We start from the raw sequence: 18,828 nt of genomic DNA on the forward strand, positions 1-18,828 counted from the left end.
CTTATCTCCAGAGAAGCTCTCATCCTGAGGAACTGGAAGTTGGAATTTGAATATATGAATTTGGGGAAGTATGGCAAATTTAACTCATAACAAAAGAAATTTTTATCAGCTTGTCAACTTACAATTCTATAACCAGTGAAAATATACTTTTAAGATGAGGAAAAAGAATTTTTTCAGCTAAAATAAAACCCAGGGAATCTTTTTTTGGCAACTAGACTCTTACTTTGAGAAATACTAATGGAAATTCTTTTGAGGGAAGGCAAATGCTAGATAAAATGTCATATCTACAAGAAGAAATGAAAAATTTCAAAAATGTTAAGTACATAGATAAATATAAGGATCTATTTTATTTTTCCCCACTAATTTCTTTAAAAGGCATTAGATGCAGAGATGGGGAAGCTATTCTCTGTCAAGAACCATTTGAATATTTATTACATCATTCACAGGCCATATCAAATTATAACCCTAAAAATTAACCTGCTATACATTTATGAAATGTTGTGTCCTGCCATTTCCTTGGCAGGGAAAGACAAAATTATTTCACGGGCCTTATACTGCCTGCCAAATGGATGTTCCCTACCTCTCATTTAAAGAAAAAAATGGTAAATTATATTATAATACATGATAAGAGCACAAAAGGTTTATATTGTTACAATTCTCTTAAATGTTAGTTAAAGTGATACAACAGTGATTCTAAGTAGGCTGCGATAAATTAAGAATTTATAATCTCTAGAGAACTATTAAAAGAACACAATAGGGGCTGGCTCATTAGTATAGCAGGTAAAGCTGCCCCCTGCAGTGCTGGCATCCCATATGGGTGCCGGTTCAGGTCCTGGCTGCTCCACTTCCAATCCAGCTCTGCTACGGCCTGAGAAAGCAGCAAAAGATGGTCCAAGTCCTTGGGCCCCTGCAACCTCATGGGAAGATCCAGAGGAAGCTCCTGGCTCCTGGCTTCAGATTGGCCCAGCTCTGGCCATTGCAGCCAATTGGGGAGTGAATCAGTGGATGGAAGTTTTTCTCTCTTTCTGCCTCTCCTCTCTCTCTCTGAGACTCTGACTTTCAAATAAATAAATATTTAAAAAAGAGAGAGATAAAACAATAGAGTTGGAGCTGAAAATGAAAAATATAATTGTAAAATCTAGTCAATTAAAGCAAAAGAAGACAAAAACAAAACAAAACCAAAGGGATAAATGTGAAAAACTAGCAGAAAATGGTGAAATTAAACCCAACTATGACATAATTATTTTTATATACAGCCACAATAGTATTTCCCATCTTCTTCAAGTGGTCAGTATCAGTTTGCTAGGATTGCTGTAAAAAATACCACACACTGGGTGACTTAAACAACAAAACTTTACTTTTTAACAGTTAGGCTGAAACTCCAAAATGGAGATATCATTAGGTTGGTTTCATTCTGAGTACTTCTCTTTGACCTTTAGATGGCTATTTTCTCCCTCTGTCTTCAGTCTTCCTTCTGTGCATGTCCCTGTTTTAATCCCCTTTTATTTAAAGGACACTAGAGGGGAAAGTGTATGGGCAAGCACTTGAGAAATCTGCATCCCACATTACAGTGCCCATCTCCCACTCCTAACTTCAGTTTTTAGTTCATGTAGACATTGAGAGATAGTTAATGGCTCAAGTTGGTGGGTCCCTGTCACCCACCTGGGAAAGCTGAGTTAAATTAACACTGGTATTGCGGGAGTGAGCCAGCAGATGGGGGCTTTGGCATCTGCTTCTCTTTGCATCAAACTCCAAATAATAAGAAAAAAATTAGCAAAAGACACTAATGATATTGAATTAGGGCCAACCCAAATGACCTTATTTTTTTCTTAATTAACTCTTTAAATGCCTTTTTTCCAAATGTAGTCACTTTCTGTGATTCTAGAAGGACATACGTATGCTGTTAAGTCCCCTTATATTCCAGCTACTAGTTTGGTTGCATATATATTAATTTATTTTTGTCTCCTTTTCTCCACCGGATTCTAAGTTTAATGAGGTCGGAGAGGTTTGTTTGGTTTACTGTGATTAGAAGACTATATAGCATATAGTAGGAGATCAATAAATTTTATTGAATGAGTATGAACTCAAATGATGAGTTTCATTTATTTGATTTTATTGACAGTGTTGATTGAATTGATTTGTTGGCAGGGCTTTATCTAGAAAAAATTACAGAAATTAAGAATTTACAAATTCCAGTTTTAAATTAAAACTGTTTGTATTTTAACCATTGATTATCATCTTTTAGGACATGCCAAGCACCGGGGACCAGGACCAGCCATCCACTGGAGGAGTCAGCCCCTATACTATAAAATGGAAATTTCCTTAGAAAAGAATTTGATGCAGGAGAACTACTCAAGGATTTATTTTGGTTATTTACATTGTTATTCCTTATAAAGACAAAAAGCAGTGATTCAAACTAAAACACGTGGTGTTAAAAATATCACCAGAGATAATGTATTGCTCTTTTGTTTATCGAATATTCTACTAAAGGCTTGTAAAAGTCAACACTGGAAAATATTGTGTTGTGCCACCGCTTCTTACATTTTTAAAGAAGGAAAAGCTCAGTCTTTCCTCAAAGCTCCACAATGTCCAGCATGAGCGCAGTATTTGAGAAAAAATGAAGGCACTGTATTTGATCATGCCTGGAGGAAAATAAAAATGTTATTTCTGTTTTTCCCCACTAGATATTTGTGTTCCCTTAAGAAACATACGCAGCAACAATATGAAATACAGCAACATCTGACTGTCTCTCATCCTGGTTTGTGTTTTGAATATCACAGCAAAAATTTTGTGATTCCCTATAACACTACCCATGATAGGAAAAAAATTAACCTATTCCACTGAATAGTAGGGACAACTTTGATTATAAGTGATCTTAACAGAATTGGCACAAAGACATACACTGTAAAAATTTCTTTATTTCCAAAGATCTACTGATCAAAGATATCTTAGTTTTAAGTTATTTTAACTTTTTTATGATCTTTCTCAATATGATCACAATTAATCAGATTGTTTTTCCTCATATAATTTTATTTTAAAATGTGTGCATGGATGTGTGCATATGAGTGTGCTTAAAGTTTCCACAGAAGAAAACGAAGCAAGAGCTTTGTCACAAAGGACATCCTAGAGCCCTGAAGAAATAAGGACAGCCGATGGAAAACTGTAGTCGTGGATTCTAAAAGAAGGATAATTATACATTAAAAGGTAGAGATAACATTGGGTCACATCCAAAAAAAAGAGAAAAAACACAAAATGGAAATATTGTTGAAGTATACTGCTGAATCAAGAAGAAACTGCAAAATCTCTGTGGGTAGATTTCTCCTTGGCAACTTGGACTTGAAAATACAACTGATCTGAGAAAGCCACATGATACTCAAGAAGCAACAATATAGTAATTAATAATAGGTAATTTTATTATCATAAGATACTAAAGGTTTTCAGATCATTAATGGATAAAGAATTGTCATTTAGAACGGGAGCTTTTTGAAACCCTGAAAAGCCTACAGATAACTGAGAGCTTAAAACTTACCAAAACTTAAAACATGTCAAATTACTGGAATACATGTATACTAGGTAACAAAATAAGACCTGGAGTAGATATTTATTTATAGAGAATTGTAGAAAAAATATTACAGAGAAGTATTAAAGAAATTATCCTTTGAAGGTAGAAATGGAGCTAAACAGGGAAGAGGAAAAAAGCAAATTGAAACTAGAAATTAAAGTGCAAACCAGAAATTATGCAGAAGCCAAAAATAAGGAATCCAAGGACAATCTCACAAAGGAATTTAAAAATGCATTTAAAAAAATTAAGGATGGCAGATATCAAAATAGCTAAATATGGTATAGTCACACTAATTTCAGCTGCTCTGGAATATGAAAAGAACAAAGGAAGAACCACATTTCCAGGGGTCTGACTGACAGAAATCTTTGGTGAAGGCGTGAAAAAAACAAAGAGTCATTGGGACAAGAGGAGAGAAGACAGAGACACTGCTGCAGCCAGCCACATGCCACAGGCAGCTGCCAGCTGAGAGCCGCCATCTTACCACACCAAGGTAGAAAGAAATTGCTCTCACCCCGCTACTCAGAGTTCTAGTTGAGAGGGACTTTCACAGTCACCCACTGACTCTTACTTCGGATTGGAGAGCTAGCTGGTGTCTGAGCAACCGCTGGGCTTGGAGCAGGGAAGCTGCCTTGCTCCTTAACCCTCCCCCAACCCCACAGAGAGCAATGAAAAGTCAGGCAGTGAGCCGAGCCGCTGTTCCCCTACCAGCATCACAGTCAGAGTCAGGAGACATCATCTTAAAGAGGAGTGTCACTGCTGATATTACCTGAGGGAGAACCTTGCAGACCACACTGATTTTGAGTTCAGCCTGGATTCCTTGTAGGGAGCAAGGTGCCCACATCACCCCCTTTAAGGAGAGCACATTACTTGATTCCCGTCCCCTCTACAAACACTCATGGAGGCCAGCAGGGAGGAAATGGCATCTTAATAAGGCCACTACAGGCTGCCAAGACTCACACAGGCTGTGCCTAGGGGATTTTATCTGAGGGGTAAATACACAGTGCCCACTTGACTTTGAGTGTGGTCTGGAAGGTTGGCAGGGAGTGGGACACCCACTTAAGCCTGTGAGGTGCTCCCCTTCCCTGATGCCATCACAGGTGGCCATACTCTAATCACCAAGATGGAACACTCACAGGCAGCTGATTCTGAAAATGCCACAGTTCTCTCCCTGGATGGGGCAGAATCAAGGCTGAAAGTGGATGCGCTGATCCTGTGACCGTGGGAGCCCTGCATGCTTTGATTGTGGGAATTCTATGACTGCACAATGGGGTGTAGGCTGTAGCTGGGTCTCGAGGCAATCACTGTGTCTGGCTTCAGAAACTCAGAGTTCTTTGGGTATCTAGGGTGGATCATTGCAGAGGGTTCTGTGCTCACACTGAGGGCCACACAGATAACTTGTGCAGAACATGTGCGCCTGCAAGGGTGGAGAATATAACCACAGCTGGCTTTCCTCAGCCTTTGATCACCTTGGCAGAGATGAAGTGAGGCAGTGGTCACACTAGCAGATGTGATCCCTCTGTGGCCAGCAGGTATTGTGAATGAGTGTGATCCAGGGACTTTATCAGAGGGGAAAACCCACACTCCCCACTGATTATGAGTCTGGCAGGGAGGACTGACAGGGGGCTGGGCACCAATGTAAAACTGTGAGTTGCCCCTAACCTCTCAACAAACCACAGGCTCCAGGGCTCCGGGGCTCAATTGCCTAGGCAAAGCACCCACAGGTAGTGGGCTCTGGGAATCCCTCAGCCTCTCTGTGGACAGGACAGGCTAGCAGGATGGATTGGATCCTTTGCACCCCATTACTGTGGGAGCCCTGAGTGCTGAGACCATGAGAACACTGACTGCATGAGAGGGTGCAGAGTGTAGCTGGGTCTCTGGGCAATCACTGTGAGTGGCTCCACATGCTCAGAGCTCCCTGACTGCCTGGGGTGGGTCACTGAAGCAGGTTCTGGGCTCATATTAAGAACTACACAGATCCTTTGTACAGTCCCATTAGGAAACACAGATGAGTATTACACCCACTGAGGGCTAACATCAAGGAATTAAACACCGTGGAAGAGAGGAGGTGAGGGTGTGATCAAACCAAGAGAGGTGATCATACTTCTCCTGATAACAAGAGGAGATCGACCACATCCAACATGGGTGTCACCCGCAATAATCACCTTACCCTAGAGCACTGACCAGAGCTCCCTGGCCAAACCCACTGCACATCTCTGCTTATTCACTGAAAGAGCAGACATTCCACTAAGCCACAGAGGCATAGCCCAAAAATAAAAGCCACCAGATGGGGCCAGCACTGTGGCGTGGCAGGTTAACGCCCTTGCCTGAGGCACCGGCATCCCTTATGGGCACCAGTTCAAGACCCAGCTGCTCCTCTTCAAATCCAGCTCTCTGCCATGGCCTGGGAAAGCAGTAGGAGATGGCCGAAGTGCTTGGGCCCCTGCACCCCCATGGGAAGACCAGGAGGAAGCTCCTGGCTCCTGGCTTTGGATCGGCTGAGCTCCAGCCATTGCAGCCAACTGGGCAGTGAACCAGTGGATGGAAGACCTCTCTCTCTCTCTCTCTCCCTCTCTCTGCCTCTCCTCTATGTAACTCTTTCAAGTAAATAAATAAATCTTTAAAAACAAAGCAATCAGAGGTAAAACACAAGTGTCTCCACAAATGCCTAAAAATAAATGCAGAAACTCAAGAAACATTAAGGAAGACAACATGACCCTCTCCCTTGCAAAGGAACACAGCACTTCAATACTAGAATGTGAAGATGAAGATATTAATGAACTGCCTGAAATGGCATTCAAAAGATTAATCATAGGATTACTCAGAAGCAATGAGAAAGTAAATCCATGAATTAAAGAAATTCATATGTAACATGAATGAAAGTTTTTCCCATGAAATTGAGATTTTAAAGAGAATCAAAATGAAATATTAGAAATGAAGAATTCAATAGATCAAATAAAAAATGTAGTAGAAAGCTTTAACAACAGACTCAGTGAGTCAAAGGAAAGACTATCCGACCTAGAAGATAAATCTTTGGAAATTTTTCAGTTAGACCCAAACAAACAAAAAGAAGAAGAAGAAATTAGAAAACATTAAAAACAGTGTTAGAAATTTATGGAATACTATACTATTAAACAATCCAACATACAGGTCCTTAGATGTTCCTTAAGGTGTGGAAAGAAAGAATGGATTAGGAGGCCTATTTAGTGAAATAATTACAGAAAACTTCCCCAATTTGGAGAAAAAAAGGGATGTCCAAGTATGGGAAGTATATAGAACTCCTTATAGACATGGCCAGAAAAGATTTTCACCATGACACATTTAACTACACATGTAGTTAAATTTTCCACAGTAAAAACACAAAAGATTCTAAAATGAGCACAAGAGAAGCACCAGATTACTTTCAGAGGACCACTAATTAAGACTCACAACTGACTTCTCATTAGAAACTACAAGATTGGAGAGAACACAGAGACACAGTCCAAGTCTTAAGAGAAAAAAAAAAACTGTCTACCCATAATTCTGTACCCTGCAAAACTCACTTTCACAATTGCTATTCAATACAATTCTGGAAGTTTTAGCCAGAACTGTTAGGCAAGAAAAAAAAAAAATCAAAGGGATACAAACTGGAAAAGAGGAAGCCAAATTATCCCTATTTGTAGATGATATGATCCTATATATAGGGAAACCAAAAGACTCCACTAAGAGATTATTGGAACTCGTAAGAGAGTTTGCTAAAGTTGAAGTATATAAAATCAATACACAGGGGCCAGAGCTGTGGCGCAGCAGGTTAATGCCCTGGCCTGAGTGCTGGCATCCCATATGGGCACCAGTCCAGGCCCCAGCTGCTCCATTTCAGATCCCCCTCTCTGCTATGACCTGGGAAAGCAGTAGAAGATGGCTCAAATCCTTGAGCCCCTGCACCTGCATGGGAGACCCGGAGGAAACTCCTGGCTCCTGGCTTTGGATCAGCACAGCTCTGGATGTTGCGGCCAATTGGGGAGTGAACCATCGGATGGAAGACCTCTCTCTCCCTCTCCCTTTCTCTCTCTCTCTCTGCCTCTCCATGAAACTAATAAAAGTTTAGTATTGAGAATATATAAAGAGCTCAAGAAACTCAACAATGAATAATAAACTCAACAATAAATAATTAAGAAAACTAAAAGTTAAGAAATAGACAAAGCACTTGGCAGACATTTCTCAAACGACAAACTTCAAATGGCCAACAGACACTTGAAAAAATGCTCAGGATCACTATCCACCAGGGAAATGCAAATAAAACCCACAATGAAGTTTCACCTCACTACAGTTTGAATGGCCATCATCTAAAAATAAAAAAAAAAAAAATGAATGCTGGTGAGGATATAGGGGAAAAGATACCATAATCTACTTTGGTGAGAATGTAAACTAGTAGAACCGTTATGCAAGACACTATTAAGAATACTCAGAAATCAGAAAATAGATCTACCATATGACCTACTCATCCCATTCTTGGGAACTTGCCCAAAAGAAATGAAAGCATCGTCTGAAAGAGCCATGCTTTTCCCTATGTTTGTTACAGCTTAATTCACAATAGCCAAGATATGGAATCAACTGAGATGTCCACCTACTGATGACTGGATAAAGAAAATGTACTAAAAATATACTTTGGAATACTACTCAGCCATAAAAAAGAATGAAATGAATTCCTGTCTTTTGCAACAAAAGAGATGCAACTGGGAACCATCATGCTTAGTGAAATAAGCCAGTCCCAAAAAGACAAATATAATGTGTTTTCCCTGATTATTGGTAACTAATATAAACAGTACAAAAGATGTATTGTACATGAATGAAATTGACATTTTTAGATTTGTTTACTGTTTATAGCCCTTGTCTATACTCTTGAGGAAGAGTGGTTTCTCTACTGTCTACTTGTTATATTCTTTATGTATTTGAGGGTTATACTTGTGATTATAAAATAAACTCAAAATATGTCATCATAAAATTAAAACAAAAAAGAAAGGAGGTAGGAGGGAGGCTGGAGCATGGGCAGGAGGGTGGGTAGCTTGGTAAGTATCATTACACTCTTAAATTTGTACATATAAAATTTGTTCCCTTTCCACATAAACAAGTCTAGTACCTGCTAATACTAACCGATAGAATAAATAAAGGGGAGAGTGATCCAACATGGGAAGTGAGATACTCAGCAGACTCATAGAATGGCAGATGTCCTAAACAGCACTCTGGCCTCAGAATCAGCCCTAAAGGCATTCAGATCTGGCTGAAAAGCCCATGAGAGTATTTCAGGCATGGAAAGCCAAGACATTCTGGCAAAAAAAAAAAAAAAAAAACCCCGTAAATGAAAGATCTCTGTGAGTGAGATCCCAGTGGAAAGAACAGGTCTTCAAAGAAGGAGGTACCTTTCTCTGAAGGGAGAAGAGAACCTCCACTTTGACTATGACCTTGTCTAAACAAGATAAGAGTCAGAGAACTCAAGGGGCTTCCATAGCCTTGGAAACTCATGACTGGTGCATAGGGAGATTACTGATGCCATAAACAGGAGTGTCAATTTGTAAAGTCAACAACAGGAGTCACTGTGCACTTACTCCTCATGTAGGATCTCTGTCCTTAATGTGCTGTACATTGAGACTTAATGCTATAACAAGTACTCAAACAGTATATTTCACTTTGTGTTTCTATAGGGGTGCAAACTGTTGAAATCTTTACTTAATGTATACTAAACTGATCTTCTGTATATAAAGAGAATCGAAAATGAATCCTCATGTGAATGGAAGGGGAGAGGGAGTGGGAAAGGGGAGGGTTGCGGGTGGGAGGGACGTTATGGGGGGGAAGCCATTGTAATCCATAAGCCGTACTTTGGAAATTTATATTCATTAAATAAAAGTTAAAAAAAAAATTTGTTCCCTTTCTATAAATAAAAAATTTAAAGACATTTACTTATTTGAAAAGCAGAGGCAATGGGATGTGGGGAGGGGGGAGGGGGATAGTCCACTGATTCTCTATCCCAATGATCTTCATGGCTAGAGCTGGGCCTTTCTGAGCCAGGAGCCAGGATCTTCCTCTGGGGCCCCAATGTGGGTGCAAAGGCCCAACCACTAGGACCATCCTCCACTGCTTCCCCATGTGCTTTAGTAGGAAGCTGGATAGGAAGTGGAGCAGCCAGGACTGGAACTGGTGCCCATATGGGTTGTTGGTGTCACAGGTGGCAGCTTCACCTGCTATGCCACAGCACCAATTTTCAAGTTAAAAATATATAACAAAATCCAAAATTCCAAAGGACTATTTCAAAATCATACAGCAAAAGGTGCAACTGATGAATTAAAATGACTACATTGTCTTTTGTTATTATTTAGATCATTTATTCCAACTCCTTGAACATTAGGAGCACTCAATTTGAAAATAACATCAGTTGATATCCTTTTTGGACTGTGGAAGAAGGAAGACTTCTACTTTAAAATTGCACTGAAACACAGATTAAAGATACTATATCAGATAACAATAACAAACAGATTTATATTTTAGACCTAACTAAAAGATATTAGAAGACAGAAACAAAAATAATCTACCTTAACCTTATGAAGAAATTTGAGGGCTTAACTGTAGTGTCATTAACCAAAAGCAAAACTTATATTCTATAAAAACTTATGGCTGGTGGTCTAACGAATTGCCCTTAAAATTCATCATCCAAATGACTTGAGAGAACACTTGAGTCTTCTCTAGCAAAGAGACTCCCTAGACACAAGAGCAAATATCCAGTATGGGAAAAGGAGAGAATCTGGATTTTGTTAAGCAAAATCTTTCCCTAACTGGTCTAACATCTTAGACCACTTCAACTCATTTAAAACACTGTGATCAAGTAAAAACTTATAATTTCCTAACTGTACATATTCCTGTACTTGGCTCCATATACACAGTGATTTTAATAGAAAAATCTTAATCCAGCATAAGTAAATATATGAAGAAATATTACACTAAATTGTCACAAATCTGGGCCCTGGATCTTACCTACCTGTTCATTCTCTCACATTTCAAATTTCTGCTTCAAACAACATATTCCAAATATCTCAACCCAGTGTCAATGTTGACAAAAATTATCTGCTGGAATTCTGAAATAAAAGTTTTCACCTACACAAAGAGATTCAATGTGCAAATACTTTTAAAATCATAACCCTGTAAATAACACTTAAGAAATGGTTAATGAATATGACAAAAAGAAAAATGTAATTACAGATAACTTGCTTCCTGCAGGTATTTCAATATTTAACACTTGAAAGAATGTTTTTCTGACTTGCAGACTAAGATCATAAAAAATAAAATCAACTTCCAAAGTTTATCTCTGGAAGAATCTGAGCTACTGAAAATTAAACAATCAAGCTGACTGACCCCATTCTTTCCACATACTACTTATGATAGTTTTCAGGGGCTGGTTCTGTGGCACAGTAGGTTAAGCCACGGCTTGCAATGCCAGCATCCACATGGGTGCTTGTTCGAGCCCTGGCTCCTCCACTTCCCATTCAGTTCCCTGATAATGTGCCTGAGAAAGCAGAAGAGGATGGTGTCCAAGTACTTGTTCCCCTGCACCCATATGGGAGACCTAGAGGAAGCTGTGAGTTCCTGGCTCCAGACCGGCTCAGTCCCAGTTGTTATGGCCATTTGGAAGGTGAACCAGCAGATGAAAACTACTCTCTGTTTGTCTGCCTCTCCTCCTCTTACTCTGTAACTCTGATTGCAAATAAATAAGTAAAATCTTTTTAAAAAATAGTTTTTGGTACCTCACAATTCTCTGTGGTTTAGGACACAAGGTAATAAAAAGTAATTTCTTGGAATGATGTCATGCCTGAAGATCACATTTTACATACATAATTCATTAACAGGCTTTCACATTCACTGAATGGTTTGAATTTTTTGAAGGAAATAATATAATGCGGTTGAGAAAAAAATTCTCTTCTAGTTTGAAAGATAATGAAAGATACAAAATGAAGTTGTTATATTCAGAGTAGGGTCTCCCAAGGTCAATAGTGACAACTGGAGAATTGGGGACTGCACATCTCCTCCCCATCAGCTGGCTGCCAGATGGTATATTAAATGAAAACAAATCAGACAAAATTGTGCCACATATACAAACACTGGTTGACAAGCAGGTGCAGAAACAATTGCACAATGAGCTCCTGTAATCTTAATGCAGTCTTTTCTAAGGGTACCCTGTTATAGACTAAGTGTTTGCACCCCCTCAAAGTAATATGTTGAAACTGGAGATCCAAACCAGGACAGTTTTGGGAGGTGGGGGCTTTGACACGAGAATTAGATGAAATCATGACAGTGGAACCTCCCTGACGGAATTTGTGACCTTATATGAAGAAAAGACTCCAGAATGCTCTCTTTCCATCACTTGAGGACACAGCAAGAAGGCGGCCATCTTTGAGCCAGGAATAAAGCCCTTACTTCCTAGCCTCCAAAAGTGACATAAATGAATGTCGGTTGTTTAAATCAGCCAGTCGATAGTGTGTTGTAGAAGCCCAAGCTGAATAAAATAACCCCTGACTCTAAAAAGCACCAAACTCAAAGCAGATCTAACAATATTTTGAAGATAGGATCAATAACCTTTGTTGTCATCCATTAGAGGAGCCACAAATGACTAAAAGGAGTTCCAGAAGTAAAGCACCACTCCAAACACATTAAGCTGCTGCTCTTGCTGGCTATTTGCTAGGTCCTGGCTTTTTTTTTTTTACTTTTATTTAATAAATATAAATTTCCAAAGTACAGGTTTTGGATTAAAGTGGCTTTTTTCCCCCATAACTTCCCTCCCATCTCCCGCTCCCTCTCCCATTCCATTCACATCAAGTTTCATTTTCAATTCTCTTTATATACAGATGATCAATTTAGTATATATTAAGTAAAGATTTCAACAGTTTGCACCCACACAGAAACATAACACAAAGTGTAAAGTACTGTTTGAGTACTAGTTATAGCATTAATTCACATTGTACAATACATTAAGGACAGAGATCCTACATGGGGAGTAAGTGCACAGTGACTCCTGTTGTAGACTTAACAAATTGACACTCTTGTTTATGGCATCAGTAATCACCCTAGGCTCTTGTCATGATGCCAAGGCTATGGAAGCCTTTTGAGCTTGCCAACTCCAATCTTATTTAGACAAGGTCATAGTCAAAGTGGAAGTTCTCTCCTCCCTTCAGAGAAAGGTACCTCCTTCTTTGATGGCCCGTTCTTTGCACTGGAATCTCACTTGCAGAGATCTTTCATCTAGGTTGTTTCTTTTTCTTTTCTTTCTTTTTTTTTTTTAACCAGTGTCTTGGCTTTCCATGCCTGAAATACTCTCATGGGCTCTTTAGCCAGATCTGAGTGCCTTAAGGGCTGATTCTGAGGCCAAAGTGCTGGCTTTTTATCCATAAAAGACCAAAGATGCCTATGCAATCTTTTTGGCCAACCATATACCTTCAACACACTAATTTCTCTAGTACAGAATTTATAACATTCATTTAACTAAATGACAGGCTTTGTGGTGTACATATGGATAAGAATATTTAAGTGCTACCTCTGGCGTATGTATTCTTAATTAGCATTTTTCAAGTGCTAACCAGCCATCTTTGAATAGGTTACAATTACATAAACTATAGTAGCAGTCAAGGTTTTCCCATTTTTCCAAAGCTACCATTATATTAAAAAATGAGGTTAAATATTTCCTATATAACTTGATGTTTACATTCATTAAAACATTCCTTTGATATAAAATGTATAACAGAGGATATTAATCATAATCCACTGTAGTCATTGCAGACTGAGAATGGCACATGAGTTGAAGTTGATGAAAAATGTCTTCTCTTTTCACTGCTGTTACTATATCCCTGTTAAAGTTGAATAGCCTGATTCAGAGAGGACATCAATATCTAAAATGGAAGCCCTTAGTATGAAAAAAGTTAGGCCTGGGCTAAATGGCACATCCTCTACCACCTCCACAACCTCAACTTAGGCCCTCATTCATAAAATCCCAGTGGCTTTGAAGTTTTTCCCAATAGACGTGCCTAATGCCTAAACCAAGGTTGTTATGCTTCAACCATGTCACGCTGCCTCTTCAGTGAGGTCACTCACAGCACAGCCTAGTCAGGTCCAACCCAGGATGGCACTTGATATACACTATTATGTGCTTAGAGACAGTCTTCATTTCTGTCATGTAAACAGCTTCATTTAACTAGGTAATGGTTACCTTCATGGAAGGCTGATTTGGAGACATCACGTAATAATAGAAAATTCACCAAAACTGAGTTATATTTTTCACTTAATTCACAAGTGTAAAGAATCAGACATATTTCAATCACTGATATTTTAATATCTTCCATGTGTTATTAATGAAATGACAGTGACTAATCCTCCCAAATGAAGAAAACTCTTTAAAAGATGCTATAAACAATGATTAAATTACATTAAAGTGTTTAGGGGTGAGCCTTTCTCACTTTTATAATTACCTCTACACATATACTATTATTCAGAATATTTGCTAAGTTTTTTTTCTAATAGTAATTAAACTAAAATTCTAGAGAAACATCTTAAAATGCAAGAAAATCCATAGAAATTAGCTGAAATTCTATTTAAAACAAATCTCTTTATGGAAATCATTGTATTTACATGACATCTATTATCACAAATTTTCATTGCATTGATCTATCCAAAGCAACTCCCAAATAATCAAGAAGATAATGGGGAATGGAAAACAATGAAATGGAGTAAAAACACAAGTGACTTTCTAGTTAGTCTCCCAAGTAAAGTGAAGCTCTATTTTCTAAAACCTGTTCTATTCCAGTGCTCTTAGTTTGGTCTCCTGGTCTCTATGAAGGGTTTACCAAACTGGAAAAAATAATAGATCTTGATTCTACAGTGACACAGGTGTCTTCTTCCAGTACTTCTGGCCTTTTGAGGATGTATAATCCAATCTACAGAGCAAAATTCCTCCAGTTCCCTCCAGGGTAGAGTTCCACTCTCAGATTAGGAATATTCCTATCTGAATGCACTCTTCCTTGAGTCATGAACTAGAATCCTCAGCAAGTGACTATCCATTAGCTCTATATTTGGTTATAAATGTCCAGATCTAAAAATAAAAACTAAAAATGAACTAAACTTATTATATTTTATTATGCCAGATAGACCTGCCGCTAGTTTTCAAGTAAAACCATGCAATGTTAAATTACATAATAAGATTACTGGTTGTTTCTTCTGGAACTATTGGGTTTGTTAGAGTCTAATATTTATCTAGAATATGTATGATGAATTACAGAGTTGCTTATGGTTTTTTTTTTTTTTCGAGATACACAGATACAGACAAAGAGATGCCATTCATCGGTTCAATTCCCAAATGGCTACAATGGCCCCAGTCCAAGGCTGAAGCCACAGTTAAAAACTTGAGCAAGGTCTCCTACACGTATGACAGGAACCCAGTCACTTGAGCCATCACTACTGCCTCTCAAGGTGTGCATTACCAGGAAGCCAAGCATTCCAGTGTGGTACGTGGAGTAACTCTTAGGCCAAATGCCCACCTCTGCTTATGGAATTCAATATTTTTATGTGTATGAGTCTTGGATGTTCGGAAAATACTTTCTTTGAATTCACATTTCTAAAAAACAGATATTTTTATGTTTCCCTTCATGCATTGGTATCAACTGCATTTTATGAAACTAATATAGAATCATTGAATGCTCAGCTATGACTATACTGCAAACACTTTCCTGCCACAAAAAGAAAACTTCAGGCAAATTGCTCCTGCCTATAGGTATGTGGAAATATGTGAAAGAAAAATGACAGGAAAATCAACCTTGCAATGTGACTGCTGTGGTTTCAATGTTTGTCCCCTCAAAACTTCATGCCGAAATTCAATTGTCACATAACAGCATCAAGATGTAATTTGGTCCTCATGCATGGGGTTGGTACTATTTTATCAAAGGGTAAGCTGCACCCCCCCCCCCGTCGCCTTCCACCATGGGGTGACATAACCAGAAGGTCCTCATTTTGGTATCAGACTTCCTAGCCTCCTGAACTGAGTATCAATGAATTCTATTCATTGTAAGTTACATCATCTCCAGTATTCTGTTATAATAGCAAAAAGCTAAGACAGTAGTCCATCACTAAAGGTGAAAGTTCGCTAAAAAACTGTTTGAGACAAGATCCTTCCAGGCAAAATCTCTTTCAGAGCACACAGGACATGAACCAGTGCCCATACAGAATGCCGGCCTCTCAGGCAGCAGCTTTACCCACTATGCCACAATGCCGGCCTCACTTCACATATCTTTTAAAAGCTCAAAAATTTGTCACACAGATAAAAATACATTAAAAACCAAAACCCAAACTATACACCTTCAGTTAATTAAAATGTATGTCTGTGTGTTGCACCTTGGCAAGATGATATCTGTTCTGCTTTCACAATAATGAGCATATTAATATATAAAAGTCACCAAATTGATATAGTCTCAGTCATTTTCCTTATATTGGAAAAACATGTTTCAGATCATTTGTGTGAAAGAGAATAAATACAAAACAAACAAACTGACAGCACAAAACTAAATAAAATCTGACCTTTTCATTCACACGTGGCTATTATTTAATTCAACTGCATATGGTATAAAATGGGTTTTTAATTTTAAATGCCAAATATGTAGATCATAGTTAAGAAGAAGTGTTATAACTCTTCGATGTAGAAATTAAATGTCAAATTCTCTTTAAATATCTTGTTTAAATTCTGCTTTGAATACTTGGAAGCTAGTAGACAAATTCTGAACATGAGATAACTCATTTTCTAAGTGCTGAAAAAAAAAAATCTCGGGATTTCTACTCCTCTTCCATTGCAAACAAACAAATCAAACTCACGGGCAAGGAATTGAAAAAGAATTTCTATTAGCTGACACTGGTTTTGTTGATTCACATAGTTTGTGAATTCCAATCTTTTTCAAATAATGTTAAACATTCACTTCGGAGTACATTGTCCTGAATATGGAATCACATGTGCCAGCTCTACCAGATTTGCACTGGAACAGCGCCTCCTGCTGATGGATACAAGAAGTCTGCCTTCAACATTAAGCCCTGGCGCAGGGGACTCAGAAAAACTAGAAGTTTTTCCTGTTAAAAATAAAATAGCACTTTTCAGTGACTAACAGGTAGTTATTCCAGTAACCAGCATACATTACACACTTTCCTGGGGAGAAAGGAAATCTGCAGAGCTATCAACTGAATGATAATAAACCTGCATATTCTGGACTCCAGGGCATATCTCGTTCTTCCGTGATTCAGTGGAGGAGGGAACACACTTAGTAACCTGCTTCTTGGTTTCCCATCAACTCTGGGATACTCATCCTTGGAACTCTCCAACATATTTACTTCTAATAGGTAACAAAGAGCTAAATCCATAATAGTCAATATTTCTTAGAGCATTTATTACAGTGTCTGGCACAGCTCCATGTGTTTGTTTTTGTTAACCAATTAAATTCTTATTATAACCTTATGAGGTAGGTTTTATTATTACTCCCATTTTATGGATGGGGAAACAGAGAGATAATTTAAGTAATTTGCCCACACTTACACAGCTGGTAAGCAGAGGGCAGGAACCCAGATGATCCGTTTCCCCAGTTATTATTAGTAACCACTGCACTGTTTTCATGGATTCATATAAGACTTTTAGTTTCTCAGTCTGCCTGTGCGAATCTGTTGTCAGCTCCTGTCTCTGTATAACCTGTGCCCAATCCATCTCCCTGAATAAAATCCTTGGCAGGTCTTACAGTCTTTCCCCTAGAGCATGAAAGTCTTCCAGTAACCTCAAGGCATAAAAATAGGCACTTATAAACAATAAACAAGGAACAGTTTGTGATTGTGACCTTTTTCAAGCTTCAAACAAGCGTCTCCTAATCTTCTAGCACCTCCCAGCTAGTGGTTTTGGCAGGCATTGCCCTGGGAGAGGGGCCTCCACCGGCTGCTTCTCTTTTGAGTGTGCAGGTTACTCCTGCTCGCCTGTTAGCAATTGCTTCCACCCTCAGAGGTTGGTAATTTGGAAGGGAAAGGAAAGTAGATAAGGGGGAAGAGGGTTCCCTTGCCTGCAATGGGCCAGCATTTGACATTGTGTCCATATCAATATTTAAAACTGGTTGTATCTGGAGTGGGTCTCTGTGAGCTCTCAGAGAACCCTCAAGACCCAGATCACACCCTGCAGACCCCCTATGTGGGTCACGACTTCTGACCAGGTTCCTAAGGCAAACGTGGCTCTCACTCTCATTAACCCACCTCCACAGACAACCTTTCAGATTGTTTACTTTGATCTCTGCTCCATACTGATATCCTGTGTCAAGTCCTTGGTGTGCGTCCAGGTCAGCCCTCTCTTAAACCCACTATGGAAGATTCACCCTCTTGTCCTATCCCTCATGGAGCAGGGGTTACTTCTCATGGCCCCATGTTGATTTTCAGCCTCTCTTTGGCCCACTACTCCTCACATGGCAGGACACCCAGGCTCACCTCTGAGTGGTCTCATGAAGCCACTCTCACTTCACTTGAATAGAGGAGTAAGATCTCCCATGTCTTCCTGTTGCATCAGCACAATAACCACTCTCAAAAGAACACTCTGATTTCCAACTTCAGCCTCTCCAAACTTAAAGGATCTTCTCAGCTCTCAAGCTCTTTTTTTCTTCCAGGATCTTTGGAATGCAAAATTTTGTACACCTGCCAGGTGCTGTAACCCATCACTCACTTACCTGGACCACCGCTCCTGAATGTGGAGAAATCACAGTTGTGTGTGGTATACATGGCTGACTTGGTTTCCATGGTTGACTTGCTTTATGTTGCAGGTCGGGTTGTCCAAAGCAGATGCTGAGACAAAGTTTGGCATCTAAGGGATTATTAAGGATTCATACCTGCGGAAGTAAGAGAAAATAAGTAGCATTGAGTGGAAGGAAACATCTTTGTACAGGCTTGACAAAACCCTGGCTGACCTGCTGGGGAACCTGGGTGCAAATATTACCTATCACAGTTGACCCTCATCAGGCCAAAAGGTGCACAATTTTATATCCTCATTGAACCTTTGAGTGAGGCCATTCCCATCAGCTGAGGCAAACCCTGAAGGAGGAACTGGAGGCTCTCTCTGGGCACTCAGCCACAAGTCTGGGAGGTGTACCCTGTGTCCAGCACACTCTGCTTACTTAAGATAGATAATTCACACTCTGCCTGCTCCAGTCACACCACAAACAACATGGAATCGTTTGAAAAGAAACGATTTAGTTCCC

The 18,828-nt window shown here is 39.2% G+C and overlaps 1 protein-coding gene across 1 annotated transcript in view; it reads right to left on the reverse strand.

Moving 5' to 3' along the window:
* Nucleotides 1-18,584, reverse strand: part of SLC35F1 (solute carrier family 35 member F1) — a 586,228-nt gene extending 567,644 nt beyond the window's left edge. Inside the window, exons 1-2 of the mRNA XM_089333727.1 lie at nucleotides 18,567-18,584; nucleotides 18,301-18,459 (exon numbers count right to left, since the gene is read on the reverse strand). The gene's annotated coding sequence lies outside the window, so the exon portion shown is untranslated. The remainder of the gene's footprint in view (nucleotides 1-18,300; nucleotides 18,460-18,566) is intronic.
* Between the last annotated feature and the right edge of the window lie 244 nt (nucleotides 18,585-18,828).

Source organism: Oryctolagus cuniculus, chromosome 5, assembly GCF_051225735.1.
Source record: "Oryctolagus cuniculus isolate XC-2025 breed Fujian yellow rabbit chromosome 5, ASM5122573v1, whole genome shotgun sequence".
Lineage (NCBI taxonomy): Eukaryota > Metazoa > Chordata > Mammalia > Lagomorpha > Leporidae > Oryctolagus > Oryctolagus cuniculus.